General features: G+C 34.2%; 1 protein-coding gene across 2 annotated transcripts in view; it reads left to right on the forward strand.

The window, feature by feature from the left end:
- The window catches only part of LOC131690772 (transcription elongation factor SPT6), a 752,894-nt gene extending 745,183 nt beyond the window's left edge, over positions 1-7,711 (forward strand). For both annotated transcript variants that reach the window (XM_058977965.1, XM_058977166.1), the window contains one exon: positions 7,444-7,711. The gene's annotated coding sequence lies outside the window, so the exon portion shown is untranslated. The remainder of the gene's footprint in view (positions 1-7,443) is intronic.
- Positions 7,712-7,917: the final 206 nt, after the last annotated feature.

The raw sequence follows: 7,917 nt of genomic DNA on the forward strand, positions 1-7,917 counted from the left end.
TGTTAGTTCGATTTTCGATCGCAGATTTCTTTCTACTTTCTTAAGATCTTCTTAAATAAGTTTGATTGGATTCGATCGCCCATTATAAATAAAATGACCTGATGAGTAAGACGGTTTGGTTCAATATGTACCATTCGATGTTCGTATGAATTCATTAAATTTAATTTTTCTGGTGCATAAGCACATATTAATGGATGGTTTTACATTTTCTCTTCTTATCGATCGTTTTGTAAATATCCATGAACCATAATTTAACGTTCGATATATGAATTAATACATAGCATTTCTAATGTTCATTTCTACATCTTCTATGGACCAAGAAAAATTATTTAGCAAACATTTCCATCAAATTTATGGATCTTTTTCTAACATTTTATTGCTCCATTTTGTAATACCGTGGAACATTTTTGTCGATATTATGGAACATATCGACATGTTGTAATGTACATTGCTAATATTCTATGGATCAATGTCAGTTAATTTATGGCGCAAAATATAGCATTTTATGGAACATTTCCAATATTTTTATGGGGCATTGGTTGATTTTAATTGCTCTTTTATTACTATTTTAGTGTTCTTTTGCGACCATTTTATGGTTCAATTTTACATAATCTATGGATCAAATCGCCCTTTTTTATGGATATATATATATATATATATATATATATATATATATATATATATATATATATATATATATATATATATATATATATATATATATATATATATATATATATATATATATATATATATATATATATATATATATATATATATATATATATATATATATATATATATATATATATATATATATATATATATATATATATATATATATATATATATATATATATATATATATATATATATATATATATATATATATATATATATATATATATATATATATATATATATATATATATATATATATATATATATATATATATATATATATATATATATATATATATATATATATATATATATATATATATATCCATAAAAAAAGGGCGATTTGATCCATAGATTATGTAAAATTGAACCATAAAATGGTCGCAAAAGAACACTAAAATAGTAATAAAAGAGCAATTAAAATCAACCAATTCCCCATAAAAATATTGGAAATGTTCCATAAAATGCTATATTTTGCGCCATAAATTAACTGACATTATTATTATTATTATTATTATTATTATTATTATTTATTTATAAAGGTTTTAACCACAAGGGTCATTCGCCTTTTTTAGAAATAATAAACATTTCAGGAAATTACATTTCAAAAGTATAAGAAAAATGCGAAAATTATTGCGATCGTCTGTCCTGGGCGCACTGCTTGCTGTTTCTCGTTATCTTTCTCGGGGGCGAAGCGTTATTGCCATTATTCCCTTTACCGTTTGCTGCTTGTTGGTTAATCTGTGTGTCCTCTTCATCGCTCTCGTGTACGTCCATATCACTATCGCTGGAGTTGGTTGATTGTTCACTGTTGGCTGATATTTGATGCTTTTTGTGTTTACTAGTGACCTTGGTGTATCCGTCTTCTTTTTTAGTCATTCCTGCGGCCGGTGTACTGGATGTTTGCTTTGGGCTATCGGAGATTATCTTTTGGCCGGTTGACTGTGGTTTAGCGGTGGAAGGCTGTTTATCAGTGCGTGTTGTAGTAGATCCATTTTCCGCAGCAGTTTTAGCGCATGGTTTACCGTAGTGTGCCGTTTGGTTGCAGAACTGGCACGTGGGCGTCTGTCCAGGGTATGTGCAAAGGGTTTTTTGAATGTAGGTAATCCCTTGAGAAGATTTGCATTCGAAGGTCAAGTAAGATGGTATAGGTTTGTGCAGCTGCATTCTGACGATACGAACCCCGTTGAGAATACCGGGGAAAAAGTTTCTCCAGGTGTCATTCTTGACGGATTCCACTTCTCCGTATTGGGACATGTATTTTTTAATGTACTCGGAGCTGGTGCGCGGTGCCAAATCATGCAATAAAACTTCAGTAAAATCTCGGTCTATATAGACGGGGATCTTGGTTTTAATGTTTTCGTATTCGATTTCGTGTTGCATATTATTCATCACACTAAAGAATTCTGCATCGGATAGCGTCTGGAACGTTATTAGTATCACGTTTTTTGTATGATGCAGCTGGAGGTGTGTAACTGCCGCAAGATCAAGATTCATGTTCACTTTTATTAACTGTTCCACCTCACGCACTGTAGGTCTTCGTCGAGTTTGCGTAAAGTCAATCACGACAGTGTTTTCCCTTAGCGGGCGCACTTTGCTTTTTTGTTCGCTCATTTTGCTCACCGTGGGGCAACGAGGCTTTTTTCTGTTACTGGTGTAAAGAAGAAACGAAGCGACGCGGGTAAAAATTCGTTCGTTTGCTTTGCTGTGAACGAGCGGTGTGTATTTAGCTTCTGGTCTGTGCGAGATCAAGGACTAGACTGATTAACTGACATTGATCCATAGAATATTAGCAATGTACATTACAACATGTCGATATGTTCCATAATATCGACAAAAATGTTCCACGGTATTACAAAATGGAGCAATAAAATGTTAGAAAAAGATCCATAAATTTGATGGAAATGTTTGCTAAATAATTTTTCTTGGTCCATAGAAGATGTAGAAATGAACATTAGAAATGCTATGTATTAATTCATATATCGAACGTTAAATTATGGTTCATGGATATTTACAAAACGATCGATAAGAAGAGAAAATGTAAAACCATCCATTAATATGTGCTTATGCACCAGAAAAATTAAATTTAATGAATTCATGCGAAATTTTTGCTATTCGAACTAATGATATATTACTTTTGGTTGAAATTCCAAACTACTACAAACAATGCATACATTATAGTTAGAAAACATAAGCTTCCGTATCCCACTAGTCAGGTAACTGACCTTCGCTAACCTGAAATCATTGTGGCAACTATTTTAACCTAAATAAACCGAATCCGAGAGCGGAAATGTAAAATTATTAACCAAAGTATGGTAAACTTAAAAAATAAGTTGTGCTAAATAATACTCATAACAGTGGGTCGTATGAATAAAAAGTAGTAAGTTTGAGTTGACTACATTTTGGTAGTAAATACTACCTGTTGGAACGTGTTCGTATGAATAAACGATACTTTACTACACTACATATTTCGAACTTGCTACAAACAGTAAATTTCGTATGAATAAAAGTAGTTCTTACTACAATTTTGTGGTAGGTAGCTACGGGTAGCTACTCATTGAGCTCACTGGTTATTTAAAGGAATAAGGAATTCAAAATCACATTTATAAGTTACTGATTGGCAAAATAAAATTACAGCAGAAATACGAAAAATAACGAAAAATCACAGCCATTTCTATTTATCAACCCTTAAAACACTCGGACGACTTTGTTGCATAATTTTGATACAGTGAATCCATTTTTAATGTAAAACCGGTCACATTTAGGGGAACAGTTGCACTATCAATTGATTATGGAAAAATACGAATACAAGTGGCCAATCCGGAGAGATTGCCGGAAATGTACTGTACATCTGGTTCTGGTTAAAGGTCATTTCCATCATGAGACATATCAAATCGCGCTCTCGTTACACCGGATGAGCCTACCGGTGGGTCTGTACCGGATCCTGGAAAGCTACTTCCAGAACCGTGTACTGCTTTACGAGACCGATGCCGGTCAGAAAAGGGTTCCGATCACCGCCGGAGCCCCGCAGGGCTCGATCCTAGACCCGGTGGTATGGAACCTCATGTATGACGGGGTTCTGACACTGAATTTTCCTCCTGGGGTCAAGATCGTCGGCTTCTTGACGACGTATCCTTGAAGGTCTATGAGGAGTCAATCCCTGAGGTAGAACTAACTGCAGAACACGCGATCAACACGGTGGGGGAATGGATGAGCGCGAGAGGCCTGGAGCTCGCTCAGCATAAGACAGAGGTAGTTATCGTCAACAACCGCAAGTCGGCACAACATGCAGTTGTCCATGTGGGAGAAGTCGTGATCACCACAGCGGAGTCTGAAGTCTCTCGGAGTCATTATAGACGACAAGCTGACCTTCGGCAGCCACGTCGACTATACATGCAAGAGAGCGTCGACTGCTGTTGCGGCACTATCGAGGATGATGTCCAACAGCTCAAAGGTGTGCGCAGTAGACGTAGGCTACTGGCAGGCGTTGCCGTATCTATCCTCAGGTACGGCGGCCCGTCATGATCAAGAGCACTGAGGGTAACCAGTTACCTACAGAAATTGGAGAGCACCTACCGCGTGATGTGCCTCAGAGTGATATCTGCCTACCGAACGGTATCACACGATGCATCCTGCGTGATAGCGAGCATGATGCCAGCCGGGCTGGTCATCCGGAAAGATGAGGAGTGCTTCGAGCTACGTGGAAATAGAGAAGCCCGCGAGCGCACCAGGGTGACCTCGGACGATATATATATATATATATATATATATATATATATATATATATATATATATATATATATATATATATATATATATATATATATATATATATATATATATATATATATATATATATATATATATATATATATATATATATATATATATATATATATATATATATATATATATATATATATATATATATATATATATATATATATATATATATATATATATATATATATATATATATATATATATATATATATATATATATATATATATATATATATATATATATATATATATATATATATATATATATATATATATATATATATATATATATATATATATAACATTGTAAAAGCTTTTCGACGTTATTGTAATTTTCCTAAAGTACACATATAAATGTCGCGAATGCAGTGGTCTTAATCATATAACGAAGCAAAACATATACAGGAATCGAAAATAATTCTATATGCGAACTTAGATGCGCTTTTTGCAACGGTTTTTTGAGTAACAGTGTATTCATTCATAAATGGGCTTTGAAGTACCTATGTATTAGGAGAATCAAAGTGGGATAGGTTGCGTGGAAATGAATCTCGTGGTATCAATAAATTGATGGAACGTATTATTTACCTTCGTTGCTCTTTCCATAATTTCGCGTGAATTTGTTGCTAAGAAAGTTTTCGTCCCCTTAGCCTGTGATGGAGATGACAAATTGTCATTGTCATTGACAATACAGTGAAAAAAAAAACGTTTTCGCTTTGCGCAACGAAATTTCAGAGACTCAGATGTCTATCATACACGCAATTGACCGCAACAACTTGGATATACCTACACATTCACCTCAAACAATAAACCCAAGCGAACGGTGTACAGTGCTCGAATTAAGCAGCTATGTCAGTACATCGAATCCGTACACGAATGAAAGCTACGCACCAAGCAAAATGAGCCAACGCTAGTGATGATATAATTTAGTGCTTTCAAGATTTACATGAAATGTGTGCTTGAAACGAGCACAACACAAGAGCATGATGTTCGATCGGACAAGCTCAGTCACCTGTTGAACTGCACTGCGTAACGTGTCTCCACAGCCAGTGTAACGAAATTATCAGGCTGCTACACTGGCAGCGCGGTGCTTTGCTCTGCCTGCCGTTCAACAGGCAACTGAGCTTGCTCGACCAAATCTGTTTTTTAAATAGTCGATGATGACATCATTCATAGAAGCGTTGCGCGTTAGGTACATAAATCTGTCGTGCCAGACTAGGGAAGCGCAGCCTTCTGTGTGTAAATGCGTGGTATTTTGACTATGTTATACATAATTTAAATTTTTAATTCCACGATATTAAAAATCTTTGGATTTATCTATTGGAATCTAGTCTTAGAAGTATTTCTGAGCGGTATGTGCAAAAATGTGCAAATTCAACAAAAGTGGTACGCAACGAAAAGTAGTCCAATTTTAAACGCTTATAATTCAGCCATCTCACGGTAAATTTTCAAATTTTTTGCACATATCGCTCAGAAATAGTTCTAAGACTAGATTCCAATAGATAAATCCAAAGATTTTTAATATCATGGCATTAAAAATTTAAATTATGTATAACATAGTCAAAATTCCACGCATTTAATTCGAGCACTGTACACCGTTCGCTTGGGTTTATTGTTTCAGGTGAATGTGCAGGTATGTTCAAGTTGTTGCGGTCACATGCGTGTATGATAGACATCTGAGTCTCTGAGATTTCTTTGCGCAAAGCGAAAACGTTTTTTTTCATTGTATTGTCATCTCCATCACAGGCTAAGGGGACGAAAACTTTCTTAGCAACAAATTCATGCGAATTAATGGAAAGAGCAACGAAGGTAAATAATACGTTCCATCAATTTATTGATTCCACGAGATTCATTTCCACGCAATCTATCCCACTTTGATTCTCCTAATGCATAGGTACTTCAAAGCCCATTTATGAATGAATACACTGTTACTCAAAAAACCGTTGCAAAAAACGCATCTAAGTTCATATATAAAATTATTTTCGATTCTTGTATATGTTTTGCTTCGTTATATGATTAAGACCACTGCATTCGCGACATTTATATGTGTACTTTAGGAAAATTACAATAACATCGAAAAGCTTTTACAATGTTTTCAAGACTAAGAATCTCCCATAAACATTTAAATCAGTTCCAGATGTTAGTTCGATTTTCGATCGCAGATTTCCTTCTGCTTTCTTAAGATCTTCTTAAATAAGTTTGATTGGATTCGATCGCCCATTATGAATAAAATGACCTGATGAGTAAGACGGTTTGGTTCAATATGTACCATTCGATGTTGATTGGTTATCCGTGAAGTTGGTTATATGTTCACTGTAGAAAAAAATATTTTTGATTATTTATTAATCCAAATGTAATGAGAAATGAATTTTTTCTGTTTTTGCAGTCCTACGTCTACAGTTCGTACAACCCATAGGGCTGTTCCTTGTAGTTTTATTCTTTCAATGTACAAGCGGTGGATATGTTCTAAACTCCTATTATTCATAAAAGCATTAATAACTTATTGAATTTGCTTAAAACTAAGTCGATATTTAATGAAAGAAAATATCGAAAAATATCAATTTTGCATTTTATATAAGGTGGTCTTATTATTTTGTCCGACACTGTATGAATTGATATTAAATTTCTACATATAAAAGTCGAAAGAACTGAAAAAAAATTATTCTCCATGCAATAAAATAGTAAGAGGTTTGTCTTATCGAGCTAGGCAAATTTATCTCTAGCCGAGAAGTCTTTTAAACTCCGCGGGATAAACTTCTAATAAAATATTTGCGCTAATGTCGGCTTCATGGCTTCATGGTTCATGGTTTATTCGACCAAATGGCCTAGTGACCTTCGGCCTAATGACCGAACATCTCAAAATACAAAAATAAATTAAACAGAAAAAGCACAATGTTCTCAGCTGTAATTTCGATGGTTCATAGAATATATTGTAAAATGTGCGTACTTTTTACTAGAAATACAACTACAATTTCTTTTCAGCGCTCAACACTGCCCTGCAGATGAACATCACATACGGAACCAACTTAGTGAATCCCGACGTTTGCACACATCACAGAGTATTTCTGCAGATCTGACAAATTTATGTACAACGCATTTAGCTCAGAAATCAAGCGACAGTTCACATTTGGCAACATTAGGCGACTCTACGCCGCTTTGGGATGAATAGAAAAAGTTTAATTGAGATAGTTCGTAATACAAATATGCTGATCGATTTTTAATAAAACTGGAAATACCATCTGAATGATAATCTGGGAGTTAGATTTCTTAATTATTAAAAAAAAAAAACTAGCCGCCTAGCTGTTACTATCATTGAAAGTTTAAGACATTTGTAAACTAAAGGGTGAGTAACGTTAGGTTGGATATCCATAATTTTGGAATTTATGCTTTTACATTCATGCTTCCGGATGAATTTATGTCTAAATAGGGTATCATTAGTATGTTGAACCCTCTAAC

This window comes from Topomyia yanbarensis, chromosome 1 (genome assembly GCF_030247195.1).
Source record: "Topomyia yanbarensis strain Yona2022 chromosome 1, ASM3024719v1, whole genome shotgun sequence".
NCBI classification, from domain to species: domain Eukaryota; kingdom Metazoa; phylum Arthropoda; class Insecta; order Diptera; family Culicidae; genus Topomyia; species Topomyia yanbarensis.